Source organism: Lissotriton vulgaris, chromosome 8 (assembly GCF_964263255.1).
Source record: "Lissotriton vulgaris chromosome 8, aLisVul1.2, whole genome shotgun sequence".
Lineage (NCBI taxonomy): Eukaryota > Metazoa > Chordata > Amphibia > Caudata > Salamandridae > Lissotriton > Lissotriton vulgaris.
In genome coordinates this window covers 3,904,306-3,931,071 of record NC_141696.1, presented here as the reverse complement: position 1 = coordinate 3,931,071, position 26,766 = coordinate 3,904,306, and positions in this window count along the sequence as shown.

Below are 26,766 nucleotides of genomic sequence, written 5' to 3'. Positions count from 1 at the left end.
CAGTGATAAATCAATATAGAACAGAGATACATTCATATGGAACAGAGATACATCCATATGGAACAGAAATACATCATTATAGAACAGAGATACATCAATATAGAACAGAGATTCATCAATACAAAACAGTGATAAATCAATATAGAACAGAGATACATTCATATGGAACAGAGATACATCCATATGGAACAGAAATACATCATTATAGAACAGAGATACATCAATATAGAACAGAGATACATCAATATAGAACAGAGATACATCAATATAGAACAGAGATTCATCAATACAAAACAGTGATAAATCAATATAGAACAGAGATACATTCATATGGAACAGAGATACATCCATATGGAACAGAAATACATCATTATAGAACAGAGATACATCAATATAGAACAGAGATACATCAATATAGAACAGAGATACATCAATACAAAACAGTGATAAATCAATATAGAACAGAGATACATTCATATGGAACAGAAATACATCATTATAGAACAGAGATACATCAATATAGAACAGAGATACATCAATATAGAACAGAGATACATCCATATAGAACAGAGATACATCAATATAGAACAGAGATACATCAATATAAAACAGAGATACATCATTATAGAACAGAGATACATCAACATAGAACAGAGATACATCAATATAAAACAGAGATACATCATTATAGAACAGAGATACATCAATATAGAACAGAGATACATCAATATAAAACAGAGATACATCATTATAGAACAGAGATACATCAATATAGAACAGAGATACATCAATATAAAACAGAGATACATCATTATAGAACAGAGATACATCATTATAGAACAGAGATACATCAATATAGAACAGAGATACATCAATATAGAACAGAAATACATCAATATAGAACAGAGATACATCAATATAGAACAGAAATACATCAATATAGAACAGAGATACATCAATATAAAACAGAGATACATCATTATAGAACAGAGATACATCAATATAGAACAGAGATACATCAATATAGAACAGAAATACATCAATATAGAACAGAGATACATCAATATAAAACAGAGATACATCATTATAGAACAGAGATACATCAATATAAAACAGAGATACATCATTATAGAACAGAGATACATCATTATAGAACAGAGATACATCAATATAGAACAGAGATACATCAATATAGAACAGAGATACATCCATATAGAACAGAGATACATCAATATAGAACAGAGATACATCAATATAAAACAGAGATACATCATTATAGAACAGAGATACATCATTATAGAACAGAGATACATCAATATAGAACAGAGATACATCAATATAGAACAGAGATACATCCATATAGAACAGAGATACATCAATATAGAACAGATATACCTCAATATAGAACAGAGATACATCAATATAGAACAGAGATACATCAATATAGAACAGAAATACATCAATATAGAACAGAGATTCATCAATATAGAACAGAGATACATCAATATAGAACAGAGATACATCCATATAGAACAGATATACCTCAATATAGAACAGAGATACATCAACATAGAACAGAGATACATCAACATAGAACAGAGATACATCAATATAGAACAGATATACATCAATATAGAACAGAGATTCATCAATATAGAACAGAGATACATCAATATAGAAGAGATATACATCAATATAGAACAGAGATACATCCATATAGAACAGAGATACATCAATATAGAACAGAAATACATCAACATAGAACAGAGATTCATCAATATAGAACAGAGATACATCCATATAGAACAGAGATACATCAATATAGAACAGAGATACATCAATATAAAACAGAGATACATCATTATAGAACAGAGATACATCAATATAGAACAGATATACATCAATATAGAACAGAGATTCATCAATATAGAACAGAGATACATCAATATAGAACAGATATACATCAATATAGAACAGAGATACATCCATATAGAACAGAGATACATCAATATAGAACAGATATACATCCATATAGAACAGAGATACATCAATATAGAACAGATATACATCAATATAGAACAGATATACATCAATATAGAACAGAGATTCATCATTATAGAACAGAGATACATCAATATAGAACAGATATACATCAATATAGAACAGAGATTCATCATTATAGAACAGAGATACATCAATATAGAACAGATATACATCAATATAGAACAGAGATACATCCATATAGAACAGAGATACATCAATATAGAACAGAGATACATCCATATAGAACAGAGATACATCAATATAGAACAGAGATACATCAATATAAAACAGAGATACATCATTATAGAACAGAGATACATCATTATAGAACAGAGATACATCAATATAGAACAGAGATACATCAATATAGAACAGAGATACATCAATATAGAACAGAGATACATCAATATAGAACAGAAATACATCAATATAGAACAGAGATTCATCAATATAGAACAGAGATACATCAATATAGAACAGAGATACATCAATATAGAACAGAGATACATCAATATAGAACAGAGATGCATCAATATAGAACAGAGATACATCAATATAGAACAGAGATACATCAATATAGAACAGAGATACATCAATATAAAACAGAGATACATCAATATAGAACAGTGATACATCAATATAAAACAGAGATACATCAATATAGAACAGAGATACATCAATATAAAACAGTATAGAACAGAGATACATCAATATAGAACAGAGATACATCAATATAGAACAGAGATACATCCATATAGAACAGAGATTCATCAATATAGAACAGAGATACATCAATATAGAACAGAGATACATCAATATAGAACAGAAATACATCAATATAGAACAGAGATTCATCAATATAGAACAGAGATACATCAATATAGAACAGATATACCTCAATATAGAACAGAGATACATCAATATAGAACAGAGATACATCAATATAGAACAGAGATACATCAATATAGAACAGATATACCTCAATATAGAACAGAGATACATCAATATAGAACAGAGATACATCCATATAGAACAGAGATACATCAATATAGAACAGAGATACATCAATACAAAACAGAGATACATCAATATAAAACAGAGATACATCATTATAGAACAGTGATACCTCAATATAGAACAGAGATACATCAATATAGAACAGAAATACATCAATATAGAACAGAGATACATCAATATAGAACAGAGATACATCAATATAGAACAGAGATACATCCATACAGAACAGAGATACATCATTATAGAACAGAGATACATCAATATAGAACAGAGATACATCAACATAGAACAGAGATACATCAATATAGAACAGAGATACATCAACATAGAACAGAGATACATCAATATAGAACAGAAATACATCAATATAGAACAGAGATACATCAATACAAAACAGAGATATATCCATATAGAACAGAGATACATCAATATAGAACAGAGATACATCAATATTGAACAGAGATACATCAATATAGAACAGAGATACATCAATATAGAACAGAGATACATCAATATAGAACAGAGATACATCAATATAAAACAGAGATACATCATTATAGAACAGTGATACCTCAATATAGAACAGAGATACCTCAATATAGAACAGAAATACATCAATATAGAACAGAGATACATCAATACAAAACAGAGATACATCCATATAGAACAGAGATACATCAATATAGAACAGAAATACATCAATATAGAACAGAGATTCATCAATACAAAACAGTGATAAATCAATATAGAACAGAGATACATTCATATGGAACAGAGATACATCCATATGGAACAGAAATACATCATTATAGAACAGAGATACATCAATATAGAACAGAGATACATCAATATAGAACAGAGATACATCAATACAAAACAGTGATACATCAATATAGAACAGAGATACATTCATATGGAACAGAGATACATCCATATGGAACAGAAATACATCATTATAGAACAGAGATACATCAATATAGAACAGAGATACATCAATATAGAACAGAGATACATCAATATAGAACAGAGATACATCCATATAGAACAGAGATACATCAATATAGAACAGAGATACATCAATATAGAATAGAGATACATCAATATAGAACAGTGATATGTCATTATAGAACAGAGATACATCAATATAGAACAGAGATACATCAATATAGAACAGAGATACATCATTATAGAACAGAGATACATCAATATAGAACAGAGATACATCAACATAGAACAGAGATACATCAATATAGAACAGATATACCTCAATATAGAATAGAGATACATCAATATAGAACAGTGATATGTCATTATAGAACAGAGATACATCAATATAGAACAGAGATACATCAATATAGAACAGAGATACATCATTATAGAACAGAGATACATCAATATAGAACAGTGATATGTCATTATAGAACAGAGATGCATCAATATAGAACAGAGATACATCAATATAGAACAGAGATACATCAACATAGAACAGAGATACATCAATATAGAACAGATATACATCAATATAGAACAGAGATACATCAATATAGAACAGAGATACATCAACATAGAACAGATATACCTCAATATAGAACAGAGATACATCAATATAGAACAGAGATACATCCATATAGAACAGAGATACATCAATATAGAACAGAGATACATCAATATAGAACAGAGATACATCAATATAGAACAGAGATACATCATTATAGAACAGAGATACATCAATATAGAACAGAGATACATCAACATAGAACAGAGATACATCAATATAGAACAGAGATACATCAATATAGAACAGAGATACATCAATATATAACAGAGATACATCAATATAGAACAGAGATACATCAATATAGAACAGAGATACATCAATATAGAACAGAGATACATCAATATAAAACAGAGATACATCATTATAGAACAGAGATACATCAATATAGAACAGAGATACATCAATATAGAACAGAAATACATCAATATAGAACAGAGATACATCATTATAGAACAGAGATACCTCAATATAGAACAGAGATACATCAATATAGAACAAAGATACCTCAATATAGAACAGAGATACATCAATATAGAACAGATATACATCAATATAGAATAGAGATACATCAATATAGAACAGTGATATGTCATTATAGAACAGAGATACATCAATATAGAACAGAGATACATCAATATAGAACAGAGATACATCATTATAGAACAGAGATACCTCAATATAGAACAGAGATACATCAATATAGAACAGAGATACATCAACATATAACAGAGATACATCAATATAGAACAGTGATACCTCAATATAGAACAGAGATACATCAATATAGAACAGATATACATCAATATAGAACAGTGATATGTCATTATAGAACAGAGATACATCAATATAGAACAGAGATACATCAATATAGAACAGAGATACATCATTATAGAACAGAGATACATCAATATAGAACAGAGATACATCAACATAGAACAGAGATGCATCAACATAGAACAGAGATACATCAATAGGGAATAGAGATACATCAATATAGAACAGTGATATGTCATTATAGAACAGAGATACATGAATATAGTACAGATATACATCAATATAGAACAGAGATACATCATTATAGAACAGAGATACCTCAATATAGAACAGAGATACATCAATATAGAACAGAGATACATCAATATAGAACAGATATACATCAATATAGAACAGAGATACATCAATATAGAATAGAGATACATCAATATAGAACAGTGATATGTCATTATAGAACAGAGATACATCAATATAGAACAGAGATACATCAATATAGAACAGAGATACATCATTATAGAACAGAGATACATCAATATAGAACAGAGATACATCAACATAGAACAGAGATGCATCAACATAGAACAGAGATACATCAATATAGAATAGAGATACATCAATATAGAACAGTGATATGTCATTATAGAACAGAGATACATCAATATAGAACAGATATACATCAATATAGAACAGAGATACATCATTATAGAACAGAGATACCTCAATATAGAACAGAGACACATCAATATAGAACAGAGATACATCAATATAGAACAGAGATACATCAATATACAACAGATATACATCAATATAGAACAGAGATACATCAATATAGAACAGAGATACATCAATATAGAATAGAGATACATCAATATAGAACAGTGATATGTCATTATAGAACAGAGATACATCAATATAGAACAGAGATACATCAATATAGAACAGAGATACATCATTATAGAACAGAGATACATCAATATAGAACAGAGATACATCAACATAGAACAGAGATGCATCAACATAGAACAGAGATACATCAATATAGAACAGAGATACATCAATATAGAACAGAGATACATCAACATAGAACAGAGATACATCAATATAGAACAGAGATACATCAATATAGAACAGATATACCTCAATATAGAATAGAGATACATCAATATAGAACAGTGATATGTCATTATAGAACAGAGATACATCAATATAGAACAGAGATACATCAATATAGAACAGAGATACATCATTATAGAACAGAGATACATCAATATAGAACAGTGATATGTCATTATAGAACAGAGATACATCAATATAGAACAGAGATACATCATTATAGATCAGAGATACATCAATATAGAACAGAGATACATCAATATAGAACAGAAATACATCATTATAGAACAGAGATACATCAATATAGAACAGTGATATGTCATTATAGAACAGAGATACATCAATATAGAACAGAGATACGTCATTATAGAACAGAGATACATCAATATAGAACAGAGATACATCAACATAGAACAGAGATACATCAATATAGAACAGATATATATCAATATAGAACAGAGATACATCAATATAGAACAGAGATACATCAACATAGAACAGAGATACATCAATATAGAACAGAGATACATCAATATAGAACAGAGATACATCAATATAGAACAGATATACCTCAATATAGAACAGAGATACATCAATATAGAACAGAGATACATCCATATAGAACAGAGATACATCAATATAGAACAGAGATACATCAATATAGAACAGAGATACATCAATATAGAACAGAGATACATCAATATAGAACAGTGATACCTCAATATAGAACAGAGATACATCAATATAAAACAGAGATACATCATTATAGAACAGAGATACATCCATATAGAACAGAGATACATCAATATAGAACAGAAATACATCAATACAGAACAGAGATGCATCAATACAGAACAGAGATGCATCAATATAGAACAGAGATACATCAATACAGAACAGAAATACATCAATATAGAACAGAGATTCATCAATACAAAACAGTGATAAATTAATATAGAACAGAGATACATTCATATGGAACAGAGATACATCCATATGGAACAGAAATACATCATTATAGAACAGAGATACATCAATATAGAACAGAGATACATCAATATAGAACAGAGATACATCAATATAGAACAGAGATACATCAATATAGAACAGAGATACATCAATATAGAACAGAGATACATCAATATAGAACAGAGATACATCAATACAGAACAGAGATACATCAATATAGAACAGTGATACATCAATATAGAACAGAGATACATCAATATAGAACAGAGATACATCAACATAGAACAGAGATACATCAATATAGAATAGAGATACATCAATATAGAACAGTGATATATCATTATAGAACAGAGATACATCAATATAGAACAGAGATACATCAATATAGAACAGAGATACATCATTATAGAACAGAGATACATCAATATAGAACAGAGATGCATCAATACAAAACAGAGATACATCAATACAGAACAGAGATACATCAATATAGAACAGAGATACATCAATATAGAACAGAGATACATCAATATAGAATAGAGATACATCAATATAGAACAGTGATATGTCATTATAGAACAGAGATACATCAATATAGAACAGAGATACATCAATATAGAACAGAGATACATCATTATAGAACAGAGATACATCAATATAGAACAGAGATACATCAACATAGAACAGAGATGCATCAACATAGAACAGAGATACATCAATATAGAACAGTGATATGTCATTATAGAACAGAGATACATCAATATAGAACAGATATACATCAATATAGAACAGAGATACCTCAATATAGAACAGAGATACATCAATATAGAACAGAGATACATCAATATAGAACAGAGATACATCAATATACAACAGATATACATCAATATAGAACAGAGATACATCAATATAGAACAGAGATACATCAATATAGAATAGAGATACATCAATATAGAACAGTGATATGTCATTATAGAACAGAGATACATCAATATAGAACAGAGATACATCAATATAGAACAGAGATACATCATTATAGAACAGAGATACATCATTATAGAACAGAGATACCTCAATATAGAACAGAGATACATCAATATAGAACAGAGATACATCAATATAGAACAGAGATACATCAATATACAACAGATATACATCAATATAGAACAGAGATACATCAATATAGAACAGAGATACATCAATATAGAATAGAGATACATCAATATAGAACAGTGATATGTCATTATAGAACAGAGATACATCAATATAGAACAGAGATACATCAATATAGAACAGAGATACATCATTATAGAACAGAGATACATCAATATAGAACAGAGATACATCAACATAGAACAGAGATGCATCAACATAGAACAGAGATACATCAATATAGAACAGAGATACATCAATATAGAACAGAGATACATCAACATAGAACAGAGATACATCAATATAGAACAGAGATACATCAATATAGAACAGATATACCTCAATATAGAATAGAGATACATCAATATAGAACAGTGATATGTCATTATAGAACAGAGATACATCAATATAGAACAGAGATACATCAATATAGAACAGAGATACATCATTATAGAACAGAGATACATCAATATAGAACAGTGATATGTCATTATAGAACAGAGATACATCAATATAGAACAGAGATACATCATTATAGATCAGAGATACATCAATATAGAACAGAGATACATCAATATAGAACAGAGATACATCATTATAGAACAGAGATACATCAATATAGAACAGTGATATGTCATTATAGAACAGAGATACATCAATATAGAACAGAGATACATCATTATAGAACAGAGATACATCAATATAGAACAGAGATACATCAACATAGAACAGAGATACATCAATATAGAACAGATATATATCAATATAGAACAGAGATACATCAATATAGAACAGAGATACATCAACATAGAACAGAGATACATCAATATAGAACAGAGATACATCAATATAGAACAGAGATACATCAATATAGAACAGATATACCTCAATATAGAACAGAGATACATCAATATAGAACAGAGATACATCAATATAGAACAGAGATACATCAATATAGAACAGAGATACATCAATATAGAACAGTGATACCTCAATATAGAACAGAGATACATCAATATAAAACAGAGATTCATCATTATAGAACAGAGATACATCCATATAGAACAGAGATACATCAATATAGAACAGAAATACATCAATACAGAACAGAGATGCATCAATACAGAACAGAGATGCATCAATATAGAACAGAGATACATCAATACAGAACAGAAATACATCAATATAGAACAGAGATTCATCAATACAAAACAGTGATAAATTAATATAGAACAGAGATACATTCATATGGAACAGAGATACATCCATATGGAACAGAAATACATCATTATAGAACAGAGATACATCAATATAGAACAGAGATACATCAATATAGAACAGAGATACATCAATATAGAACAGAGATACATCAATATAGAACAGAGATGCATCAATATAGAACAGAGATACATCAATATAGAACAGAGATACATCAATATAGAACAGAGATACATCAATACAGAACAGAGATACATCAATATAGAACAGTGATACATCAATATAGAACAGAGATACATCAATATAGAACAGAGATACATCAACATAGAACAGAGATACATCAATATAGAATAGAGATACATCAATATAGAACAGTGATATATCATTATAGAACAGAGATACATCAATATAGAACAGAGATACATCAATATAGAACAGAGATACATCATTATAGAACAGAGATACATCAATATAGAACAGAGATGCATCAATACAAAACAGAGATACATCAATACAGAACAGAGATACATCAATATAGAACAGAGATACATCAATATAGAACAGAGATACATCAATATAGAACAGATATACCTCAATATAGAACAGAGATACATCAATATAGAACAGAGATACATCCATATAGAACAGAGATACATCCATATGGAACAGAGATGCATCAATATAGAACAGAGATACATCAATATAGAACAGTGATAAATCAATATAGAACACAGATACATCAACATAGAACAGAGATGCATCAATATAGAACAGAGATACATCAATATAGAACAGAGATACATCAACATAGAACAGAGATACATCAATATAGAACAGAGATACATCAGTATAGAACAGAGATACATCCATATAGAACAGACATACATCAAGATAGAACAGAGATACATCCATATAAAACAGAGATACATCAATATAGAACAGAGATACATCAATATAGAACAGAGATACATCAATATAGAACAGAGATACATCAATATAGAACAGAGATACATCAAAATAGAACAGAGATACATCAACATAGAACAGAGATACATCAATATAGAACAGAGATACATCAATATAGAACAGAGATACATCAATATAGAACAGAGATACATCAATATAGAACAGAGATACATCAATATAGAACAGAGATACATCAAAATAGAACAGAGATACATCAACATAGAACAGAGATACATCAATATAGAACAGAGATACATCAATATAGAACAGAGATACATCAATATAGAACAGAGATACATCAATATAGAACAGAGATACATCAATACAGAACAGTGATACATCAATATAGAACAGTGATACATCAATATAGAACAGATATACCTCAATATAGAACAGAGATACATCAATATAGAACAGACATACATCAATATAGAACAGAGATACATCAATATAGAACAGAGATACATCAACATAGAACAGAGATACATCAATATAGAACAGTGATACATCAATATAGAACAGAGATACATCAATACAGAACAGTGATACATCAATATAGAACAGTGATACATCAATATAGAACAGATATACCTCAATATAGAACAGAGATACATCAATATAGAACAGTGATACATCAATATAGAACAGAGATACATCAATATAGAACAGAGATACATCAACATAGAACAGAGATACATCAATATAGAACAGTGATACATCCATACAGAACAGAGATACATCAATATAGAACAGAGATACAACAATATAGAACAGAGATACATCAATATAGAACAGAGATACATCAACATAGAACAGAGATACATCAATATAGAACAGTGATACATCCATACAGAACAGAGATACATCAATATAGAACAGAGATGCATCAATATAGAACAGAGATGCATCAATATAGAACAGAGATGCATCAATATAGAACAGAGATACATCAATATAGAACAGAGATGCATCAATACAGAACAGAGATACATCAATATAGAACAGAGATACATCAATATAGAACAGAGATACATCAATATAGAACAGAGATACATCAAAATAGAACAGAGATACATCAACATAGAACAGAGATACATCAATACAGAACAGAGATGCATCAATACAGAACAGAGATACATCAATATAGAACAGAGATACATCAATACAGAACAGAGATGCATCAATACAGAACAGAGATACATCAATATAGAACAGAGATACATCAATACAGAACAGTGATACATCAATATAGAACAGTGATACATCAATATAGAACAGAGATACATCAATATAGAACAGAGATACATCAAAATAGAACAGAGATACATCAACATAGAACAGAGATACATCAATACAGAACAGAGATACATCAATACAGAACAGAGATACATCAATACAGAACAGAGATACATCAATATAGAACAGATATACCTCAATATAGAACAGAGATACATCAATATAGAACAGAGATGCATCAATATAGAACAGAGATACATCAATACAAAACAGAGATACATCAATATAGAACAGATATACCTCAATATAGAACAGATACCTCAATATAGAACAGAGATACATCAATGTAGAACAGATACCTCACTATAGAACAGAGATACCTCAATATAGAACAGAGATACATCAATATAGAACAGAGATACCTCACTATAGAACAGAGTTACCTCAATATAGAACAGAGATACATCCATATAGAACAGAGATACATCCATATAGAACAGAGATACCTCAATATAGAACAGAAATACATCAATATAGAACAGAGATTCATCAATATAGAACAGAGATGCATCAATACAAAACAGTGATACCTCAATATAGAACAGAGATACATCCATATGGAACAGAGATACATCCATATGGAACAGAGATACATCAATATAGAACAGAAATACATCAATATAGAACAGAGATACATCAATATAGAACAGAGATACATCAATATAGAACAGAGATACATCAATGTAGAACAGAGATACATCAATATAGAACAGAGATGCATCAATACAAAACAGTGATAAATCAATATAGAACAGAGATACATTCATATGGAACAGAGATACATCCATATGGAACAGAGATACATCAATATAGAACAGAAATACATCAATACAAAACAGTGATAAATCAATATAGAACAGAGATACATTCATATGGAACAGAGATACATCAATATAGAACAGAGATACATCAATATAGAACAGAGATACATCCATATAGAACAGAGATACATCAATATAGAATAGAGATACATCAATATAGAACAGAGATACATCATTATAGAACAGAGATACATCAATATAGAACAGAGATACATCAACATAGAACAGAGATGCATCAATATAGAACAGAGATACATCAATATAGAACAGAGATACATCATTATAGAACAGAGATACATCAATATAGAACAGAGATACATCAACATAGAACAGAGATGCATCAATATAGAACAGAGATACATCCATATGGAACAGAGATACATCAATATAGAACAGAGATACATCAATATAGAACAGAGATACATCAATATAGAACAGTGATACATCAATATAGAACAGAGATACATCCATATGGAACAGAGATACATCAATATAGAACAGAGATACATCAATATAGAACAGAGATACATCAATATAGAACAGAGATACATCAATATAGAACAGAGATACATCAACATAGAACAGAGATACATCAACATAGAACAGAGATACATCAATATAGAACAGAGATACATCAATATAGAACAGAGATACATCATTGTAGAACAGAGATACATCAACATAGAACAGAGATGCATCAACATAGAACAGAGATACATCAATATAGAACAGAGATACATCATTGTAGAACAGAGATACATCAACATAGAACAGAGATGCATCAATATAGAACAGAGATACATCAATACAAAACAGTGATAAATCAATATAGAACAGATATACATCAATATAGAACAGAGATACATCAATATAGAACAGAGATACATCCATATAAAACAGAGATACATCCATACAAAACAGTGGTAAATCAATATAGAACAGAGATACATCAATATAGAACAGAGATACATCAACATAGAACAGAGATACATCAACATAGAACAGAGATACATCAATATAGAACAGAGATACATCATTGTAGAACAGAGATACATCAACATAGAACAGAGATGCATCAATATAGAACAGAGATACATCAATACAAAACAGTGATAAATCAATATAGAACAGATATACATCAATATAGAACAGAGATACATCAATATAGAACAGAGATACATCCATATAAAACAGAGATACATCAATATAGAACAGAGATACATCATTGTAGAACAGAGATACATCAACATAGAACAGAGATGCATCAATATAGAACAGAGATACATCAATACAAAACAGTGATAAATCAATATAGAACAGATATACATCAATATAGAACAGATATACATCAATATAGAACAGAGATACATCAATATAGAACAGAGATACATCAACATTGAACAGAGATACATCAATATAGAACAGAGATACCTCAATATAGAACAGAGATACATCCATATAGAACAGAGATACATCCATATGGAACAGAAATACATCATTATAGAACAGAGATACATCAATATAGAACAGAGATACATCTATATAGAACAGAGATACATCCATATAGAACAGAGATACATCAATATAGAATAGAGATACATCATTATAGAACAGAGATACATCAATATAGAACAGAGATACATCAATATAGAACAGAGATACATCAATACAAAACAGTGATACATCCATATAAAACAGAGATACATCAATACAGAACAGAGATACATCAATGTAGAACAGAGATACATCAATATAGAACAGAAATACATCAATATAGAACAGAAATACATCAATATAGAACAGAGATACATCAATACAAAACAGAGATACATCCATATAGAACAGAGATACATCAATATAGAACAGAAATACATCAATATAGAACAGAGATACATCAATACAAAACAGAGATACATCCATATAGAACAGAGATACATCAATATAGAACAGAAATACATCAATATAGAACAGAGATTCATCAATACAAAACAGTGATAAATCAATATAGAACAGAGATACATCCATATGGAACAGAAATACATCATTATAGAACAGAGATACATCAATATAGAACAGAGATACATCAATATAGAACAGATATACCTCAATATAGAACAGAGATACATCAATATAGAACAGAGATACATCCATATAGAACAGAGATACATCAATATAGAATAGAGATACATCAATATAGAACAGTGATATATCATTATAGAACAGAGATACATCAATATAGAACAGAGATACATCAATATAGAACAGAGATACATCAATATAGAACAGAGATACATCATTATAGAACAGAGATACATCAACATAAAACAGAGATGCATCAATATAGAACAGAGATACATCAATATAGAACAGAGATACATCAATATAGAACAGAGATACATCAATATAGAACAGAGATACATCAATATAGAACAGATATACATCAATATAGAACAGTGATACCTCAATATAGAAAAGAGATACATCCATATAAAACAGAGATACATCCATACAAAACAGAGATACATCAATATAGAACAGAGATACCTCAATATAAAACAGAGATACATCAATATAGAACAGAGATACATCAATATAAAACAGAGATACATCAATATAGAACAGAGATACATCAATATAGAACAGAGATACATCAATATAGAACAGAGATACATCAATATAGAACAGATATACCTCAATATAGAACAGAGATACATCAATATAGAACAGAGATACATCCATATAGAACAGAGATACATCAATATAGAACAGAGATACATCAATATAGAACAGTGATACCTCAATATAGAACAGAGATACATCAATATAGAACAGAGATACATCAATATAGAACAGAGATACATCAACATAGAACAGAGATACATCAATATAGAACAGAGATACATCAACATAGAACAGAGATACATCAATATAGAACAGAGATACAACAACATAGAACAGAGATGCATCAATATAGAACAGAGATACATCAATATAGAACAGAGATACATCAACATAGAACAGAGATACATCAATATAGAACAGAGATACATCAATATAGAACAGAGATACATCAACATAGAACAGAGATACATCAATATAGAACAGAGATACATCAATATAGAACAGAGATACATCATTGTAGAACAGAGATACATCAACATAGAACAGAGATGCATCAATATAGAACAGAGATACATCAATATAGAACAGAGATACATCAATACAGAACAGAGATACATCAATATAGAACAGAGATACATCCATATAGAACAGAGATACATCAATATAGAACAGAGATGCATCAATATAGAACAGAGATACATCAATATAGAACAGAGATACATCAATATAGAACAGAGATACATCCATATAGAACAGAGATACATCAATATAGAACAGAGATACATCAATATAGAACAGATATACCTCAATATAGAACAGAGATACATCAATATAGAACAGAGATACATCATTGTAGAACAGAGATACATCAACATAGAACAGAGATGCATCAATATAGAACAGAGATACATCAACATAGAACAGAGATGGATCACTATAGAACAGAGATACATCAATATAGAACAGAGATACCTTAATATAGAACAGAGATACATCAATATAGAACAGAGATACATCAATATGGAACAGAGATACATCAATATAGAACAGAGATACATCAACATAGAACAGATATACCTCAATATAGAACAGAGATACATCAATACAGAACAGAGATACCTCAATATAGAACAGAGATACATCAATATAGAACAGAGATACATCAATATAGAACAGAGATACATCAATATAGAACAGAGATACATCAATACAGAACAGAGATGCATCAATACAGAACAGAGATACATCAATATAGAACAGAGATACATCAATATAGAACAGTGATACATCAATATAGAACAGTGATACATCAATATAGAACAGATATAAGTCAATATAGAACAGAGATACATCAATATAGAACAGATATACCTCAATATAGAACAGAGATACATCAATATAGAACAGATATACCTCAATATAGAACAGAGATACATCAATATAGAACAGAGATACATCAATACAGAACAGAGATGCATCAATATAGAACAGAGATACATCAATATAGAACAGAGATACATCAATACAGAACAGAGATGCATCAATATAGAACAGATATACCTCAATATAGAACAGAGATACATCAATATAGAACAGAGATACATCAATATAGAACAGTGATACATCAATATAGAACAGAGATACATCAATATAGAACAGAGATACCTCACTATAGAACAGAGATACATCAATATAGAACAGAGATACATCAATATAGAACAGTGATACATCAATATAGAACAGATATACCTCAATATAGGACAGAGATACATCAATATAGAACAGAGATACATCAATATAGAACAGTGATACATCAATATAGAACAGTGATACATCAATATAGAACAGTGATACATCAATATAGAACAGTGATACATCAATATAGAACAGAGATACCTCACTATAGAACAGAGATACATCAATATAGAACAGTGATACATCAATATAGAACAGTGATACATCAATATAGAACAGTGATACATCAATATAGAACAGCGATACATCACTATAGAACAGAGATACATCAATATAGAACAGAGATACATCAATATAGAACAGTGATACATCAATATAGAACAGAGATACATCAATATAGAACAGTGATACATCAATATAGAACAGTGATACATCAATATAGAACAGAGATACATCAATATAGAACAGATATACCTCAATATAGAACAGAGATACCTCAATATTGGACAGAGATACATCAATATAGAACAGAGATACATCAATATAGAACAGTGATACATCAATATAGAACAGAGATACCTCACTATAGAACAGAGATACATCACTATAGAACAGAGATACATCAATATAGAACAGTGATACATCAATATAGAACAGAGATACATCAATATAGAACAGATATACCTCAATATAGAACAGAGATACCTCAATATAGAACAGAGATACATCAATATAGAACAGAGATACATCCATATAGAACAGAGATACATCAATATAGAACAGAGATACATCAATATAGAACAGATATACCTCAATATAGAACAGAGATACATCAATATAGAACAGAGATACATCAATATAGAACAGATATACCTCAATATAGAACAGAGATACATCAATATAGATCAGAGATACATCAATACAGAACAGAGATGCATCAATACAGAATAGAGATGCATCAATATAGAACAGAGATACATCAATATAGAACAGAGATACATCAATACAGAACAGAGATGCATCAATATAGAACAGAGATACATCAATACAGAACAGAGATGCATCAATATAGAACAGAGATACATCAATGTAGAACAGAGATACATCAATATAGAACAGAGATACATCAACATAGAACAGAGATACATCAACATAGAACAGAGATACATCAACATAGAACAGAGATGCATCAATATAGAACAGACATACATCAATGTAGAACAGAGATACATCAACATAGAACAGAGATACATCAATACAAAACAGAGATACATCAACATAGAACAGAGATGCATCAATATAGAACAGAGATACATCAATATAGAACAGAGATACATCAATATAGAACAGAGATACATCAACATAGAACAGAGATACATCAACATAGAACAGAGATACATCAACATAGAACAGAGATGCATCAATATAGAACAGACATACATCAATGTAGAACAGAGATACATCAACATAGAACAGAGATACATCAATACAAAACAGAGATACATCAACATAGAACAGAGATGCATCAATATAGAACAGAGATACATCAATATAGAACAGAGATACATCAATATAGAACAGACATACATCAATACAAAACAGTGATAAATCAATATAGAACAGAGATACATCCATATGGAACAGAGATACATCCATATGGAACAGAGATACATCAACATAGAACAGAGATACATCAATATAGAACAGACATACATCCATATGGAACAGAAATACATCCATATGGAACAGAAATACATCCATATGGAACAGAAATACATCATTATAGAACAGAGATACATCAATATAGAACAGAGATACATCAACATAGAACAGAGATGCATCAATATAGAACAGAGATACATCAATATAGAACAGACATACATCAATATAGAACAGACATACATCAATACAAAACAGTGATAAATCAATATAGAACAGAGATACATCCATATGGAACAGAGATACATCCATATGGAACAGAGATACATCAACATAGAACAGAGATGCATCAATATAGAACAGAGATACATCAATATAGAACAGAGATACATCAATATAGAACAGAGATACATCCATATAGAACAGAGATGCATCAATATAGAACAGAGATACATCAATATAGAACAGAGATACATCAATATAGAACAGATATACCTCAATATAGAACAGAGATACCTCAATATCGAACAGAGATACATCAATATAGAACAGAGATACATCAATATAGAACAGATATACCTCAATATAGAACAGAGATATATCAATATAGAACAGACATACATCAATATAGAACAGACATACATCAATACAGAACAGAGATACATCAACATAGAACAGAGATACATCAATGTAGAACAGAGATACATCAACATAGAACAGAGATACATCAATATAGAACAGAGATGCATCAATATAGAACAGAGATACCTCAATATAGAACAGAGATACATCAATACAAAACAGAGATACATCAACATAGAACAGAGATGCATCAATATAGAACAGAGATACATCAATACAGAACAGAGATGCATCAATATAGAACAGAGATACATCAATATAGAACAGATATACCTCAATATAGAACAGATACCTCAATATAGAACAGAGATACATCAATGTAGAACAGATACCTCACTATAGAACAGAGATACCTCAATATAGAACAGAGATACATCAATATAGAACAGATACCTCACTATAGAACAGAGATACCTCAATATAGAACAGAGATACATCCATATAGAACAGAGATACATCCATATAGAACAGAGATACCTCAATATATAACAGAAATACATCAATATAGAACAGAGATACATCAATACAAAACAGAGATACATCCATATAGAACAGACATACATCAAGATAGAACAGAGATACATCAATACAGAACAGAGATGCATCAATATAGAACAGAGATACATCAATGTAGAACAGATATACCTCAATATAGAACAGATACCTCAATATAGAACAGAGATACATCAATGTAGAACAGATACCTCACTATAGAACAGAGATACCTCAATATAGAACAGAGATACATCAATATACAACAGATACCTCACTATAGAACAGAGATACCTCAATATAGAACAGAGATACATCCATATAGAACAGAGATACATCCATATAGAACAGAGATACCTCAATATAGAACAGAAATACATCAATATAGAACAGAGATACATCAATATAGAACAGAGATACCTCAATATAGAACAGAAATACATCAATACAAAACAGAGATACATCCATATAGAACAGAGATGCATCAATACAAAACAGAGATACATCAATACAGAACAGAGATACATCAATACAAAACAGTGATAAATCAATATAGAACAGAGATACATTCATATGGAACAGAGATACATCCATATGGAACAGAAATACATCATTATAGAACAGAGATACATCAATATAGAACAGAGATTCATCAATACAAAACAGTGATAAATCAATATAGAACAGAGATACATTCATATGGAACAGAGATACATCCATATGGAACAGAAATACATCATTATAGAACAGAGATACATCAATATAGAACAGAGATACATCAATATAGAACAGAGATACATCAATATAGAACAGAGATTCATCAATACAAAACAGTGATAAATCAATATAGAACAGAGATACATTCATATGGAACAGAGATACATCCATATGGAACAGAAATACATCATTATAGAACAGAGATACATCAATATAGAACAGAGATACATCAATATAGAACAGAGATACATCAATACAAAACAGTGATAAATCAATATAGAACAGAGATACATTCATATGGAACAGAAATACATCATTATAGAACAGAGATACATCAATATAGAACAGAGATACATCAATATAGAACAGAGATACATCCATATAGAACAGAGATACATCAATATAGAACAGAGATACATCAATATAAAACAGAGATACATCATTATAGAACAGAGATACATCAACATAGAACAGAGATACATCAATATAAAACAGAGATACATCATTATAGAACAGAGATACATCAATATAGAACAGAGATACATCAATATAAAACAGAGATACATCATTATAGAACAGAGATACATCAATATAGAACAGAGATACATCAATATAAAACAGAGATACATCATTATAGAACAGAGATACATCATTATAGAACAGAGATACATCAATATAGAACAGAGATACATCAATATAGAACAGAAATACATCAATATAGAACAGAGATACATCAATATAGAACAGAAATACATCAATATAGAACAGAGATACATCAATATAAAACAGAGATACATCATTATAGAACAGAGATACATCAATATAGAACAGAGATACATCAATATAGAACAGAAATACATCAATATAGAACAGAGATACATCAATATAAAACAGAGATACATCATTATAGAACAGAGATACATCAATATAAAACAGAGATACATCATTATAGAACAGAGATACATCATTATAGAACAGAGATACATCAATATAGAACAGAGATACATCAATATAGAACAGAGATACATCCATATAGAACAGAGATACATCAATATAGAACAGAGATACATCAATATAAAACAGAGATACATCATTATAGAACAGAGATACATCATTATAGAACAGAGATACATCAATATAGAACAGAGATACATCAATATAGAACAGAGATACATCCATATAGAACAGAGATACATCAATATAGAACAGATATACCTCAATATAGAACAGAGATACATCAATATAGAACAGAGATACATCAATATAGAACAGAAATACATCAATATAGAACAGAGATTCATCAATATAGAACAGAGATACATCAATATAGAACAGAGATACATCCATATAGAACAGATATACCTCAATATAGAACAGAGATACATCAACATAGAACAGAGATACATCAACATAGAACAGAGATACATCAATATAGAACAGATATACATCAATATAGAACAGAGATTCATCAATATAGAACAGAGATACATCAATATAGAAGAGATATACATCAATATAGAACAGAGATACATCCATATAGAACAGAGATACATCAATATAGAACAGAAATACATCAACATAGAACAGAGATTCATCAATATAGAACAGAGATACATCCATATAGAACAGAGATACATCAATATAGAACAGAGATACATCAATATAAAACAGAGATACATCATTATAGAACAGAGATACATCAATATAGAACAGATATACATCAATATAGAACAGAGATTCATCAATATAGAACAGAGATACATCAATATAGAACAGATATACATCAATATAGAACAGAGATACATCCATATAGAACAGAGATACATCAATATAGAACAGATATACATCCATATAGAACAGAGATACATCAATATAGAACAGATATACATCAATATAGAACAGATATACATCAATATAGAACAGAGATTCATCATTATAGAACAGAGATACATCAATATAGAACAGATATACATCAATATAGAACAGAGATTCATCATTATAGAACAGAGATACATCAATATAGAACAGATATACATCAATATAGAACAGAGATACATCCATATAGAACAGAGATACATCAATATAGAACAGAGATACATCCATATAGAACAGAGATACATCAATATAGAACAGAGATACATCAATATAAAACAGAGATACATCATTATAGAACAGAGATACATCATTATAGAACAGAGATACATCAATATAGAACAGAGATACATCAATATAGAACAGAGATACATCAATATAGAACAGAGATACATCAATATAGAACAGAAATACATCAATATAGAACAGAGATTCATCAATATAGAACAGAGATACATCAATATAGAACAGAGATACATCAATATAGAACAGAGATACATCAATATAGAACAGAGATGCATCAATATAGAACAGAGATACATCAATATAGAACAGAGATACATCAATATAGAACAGAGATACATCAATATAAAACAGAGATACATCAATATAGAACAGTGATACATCAATATAAAACAGAGATACATCAATATAGAACAGAGATACATCAATATAAAACAGTATAGAACAGAGATACATCAATATAGAACAGAGATACATCAATATAGAACAGAGATACATCCATATAGAACAGAGATTCATCAATATAGAACAGAGATACATCAATATAGAACAGAGATACATCAATATAGAACAGAAATACATCAATATAGAACAGAGATTCATCAATATAGAACAGAGATACATCAATATAGAACAGATATACCTCAATATAGAACAGAGATACATCAATATAGAACAGAGATACATCAATATAGAACAGAGATACATCAATATAGAACAGATATACCTCAATATAGAACAGAGATACATCAATATAGAACAGAGATACATCCATATAGAACAGAGATACATCAATATAGAACAGAGATACATCAATACAAAACAGAGATACATCAATATAAAACAGAGATACATCATTATAGAACAGTGATACCTCAATATAGAACAGAGATACATCAATATAGAACAGAAATACATCAATATAGAACAGAGATACATCAATATAGAACAGAGATACATCAATATAGAACAGAGATACATCCATACAGAACAGAGATACATCATTATAGAACAGAGATACATCAATATAGAACAGAGATACATCAACATAGAACAGAGATACATCAATATAGAACAGAGATACATCAACATAGAACAGAGATACATCAATATAGAACAGAAATACATCAATATAGAACAGAGATACATCAATACAAAACAGAGATATATCCATATAGAACAGAGATACATCAATATAGAACAGAGATACATCAATATTGAACAGAGATACATCAATATAGAACAGAGATACATCAATATAGAACAGAGATACATCAATATAGAACAGAGATACATCAATATAAAACAGAGATACATCATTATAGAACAGTGATACCTCAATATAGAACAGAGATACCTCAATATAGAACAGAAATACATCAATATAGAACAGAGATACATCAATACAAAACAGAGATACATCCATATAGAACAGAGATACATCAATATAGAACAGAAATACATCAATATAGAACAGAGATTCATCAATACAAAACAGTGATAAATCAATATAGAACAGAGATACATTCATATGGAACAGAGATACATCCATATGGAACAGAAATACATCATTATAGAACAGAGATACATCAATATAGAACAGAGATACATCAATATAGAACAGAGATACATCAATACAAAACAGTGATACATCAATATAGAACAGAGATACATTCATATGGAACAGAGATACATCCATATGGAACAGAAATACATCATTATAGAACAGAGATACATCAATATAGAACAGAGATACATCAATATAGAACAGAGATACATCAATATAGAACAGAGATACATCCATATAGAACAGAGATACATCAATATAGAACAGAGATACATCAATATAGAATAGAGATACATCAATATAGAACAGTGATATGTCATTATAGAACAGAGATACATCAATATAGAACAGAGATACATCAATATAGAACAGAGATACATCATTATAGAACAGAGATACATCAATATAGAACAGAGATACATCAACATAGAACAGAGATACATCAATATAGAACAGATATACCTCAATATAGAATAGAGATACATCAATATAGAACAGTGATATGTCATTATAGAACAGAGATACATCAATATAGAACAGAGATACATCAATATAGAACAGAGATACATCATTATAGAACAGAGATACATCAATATAGAACAGTGATATGTCATTATAGAACAGAGATGCATCAATATAGAACAGAGATACATCAATATAGAACAGAGATACATCAACATAGAACAGAGATACATCAATATAGAACAGATATACATCAATATAGAACAGAGATACATCAATATAGAACAGAGATACATCAACATAGAACAGATATACCTCAATATAGAACAGAGATACATCAATATAGAACAGAGATACATCCATATAGAACAGAGATACATCAATATAGAACAGAGATACATCAATATAGAACAGAGATACATCAATATAGAACAGAGATACATCATTATAGAACAGAGATACATCAATATAGAACAGAGATACATCAACATAGAACAGAGATACATCAATATAGAACAGAGATACATCAATATAGAACAGAGATACATCAATATATAACAGAGATACATCAATATAGAACAGAGATACATCAATATAGAACAGAGATACATCAATATAGAACAGAGATACATCAATATAAAACAGAGATACATCATTATAGAACAGAGATACATCAATATAGAACAGAGATACATCAATATAGAACAGAAATACATCAATATAGAACAGAGATACATCATTATAGAACAGAGATACCTCAATATAGAACAGAGATACATCAATATAGAACAAAGATACCTCAATATAGAACAGAGATACATCAATATAGAACAGATATACATCAATATAGAATAGAGATACATCAATATAGAACAGTGATATGTCATTATAGAACAGAGATACATCAATATAGAACAGAGATACATCAATATAGAACAGAGATACATCATTATAGAACAGAGATACCTCAATATAGAACAGAGATACATCAATATAGAACAGAGATACATCAACATATAACAGAGATACATCAATATAGAACAGTGATACCTCAATATAGAACAGAGATACATCAATATAGAACAGATATACATCAATATAGAACAGTGATATGTCATTATAGAACAGAGATACATCAATATAGAACAGAGATACATCAATATAGAACAGAGATACATCATTATAGAACAGAGATACATCAATATAGAACAGAGATACATCAACATAGAACAGAGATGCATCAACATAGAACAGAGATACATCAATAGGGAATAGAGATACATCAATATAGAACAGTGATATGTCATTATAGAACAGAGATACATGAATATAGTACAGATATACATCAATATAGAACAGAGATACATCATTATAGAACAGAGATACCTCAATATAGAACAGAGATACATCAATATAGAACAGAGATACATCAATATAGAACAGATATACATCAATATAGAACAGAGATACATCAATATAGAATAGAGATACATCAATATAGAACAGTGATATGTCATTATAGAACAGAGATACATCAATATAGAACAGAGATACATCAATATAGAACAGAGATACATCATTATAGAACAGAGATACATCAATATAGAACAGAGATACATCAACATAGAACAGAGATGCATCAACATAGAACAGAGATACATCAATATAGAATAGAGATACATCAATATAGAACAGTGATATGTCATTATAGAACAGAGATACATCAATATAGAACAGATATACATCAATATAGAACAGAGATACATCATTATAGAACAGAGATACCTCAATATAGAACAGAGACACATCAATATAGAACAGAGATACATCAATATAGAACAGAGATACATCAATATACAACAGATATA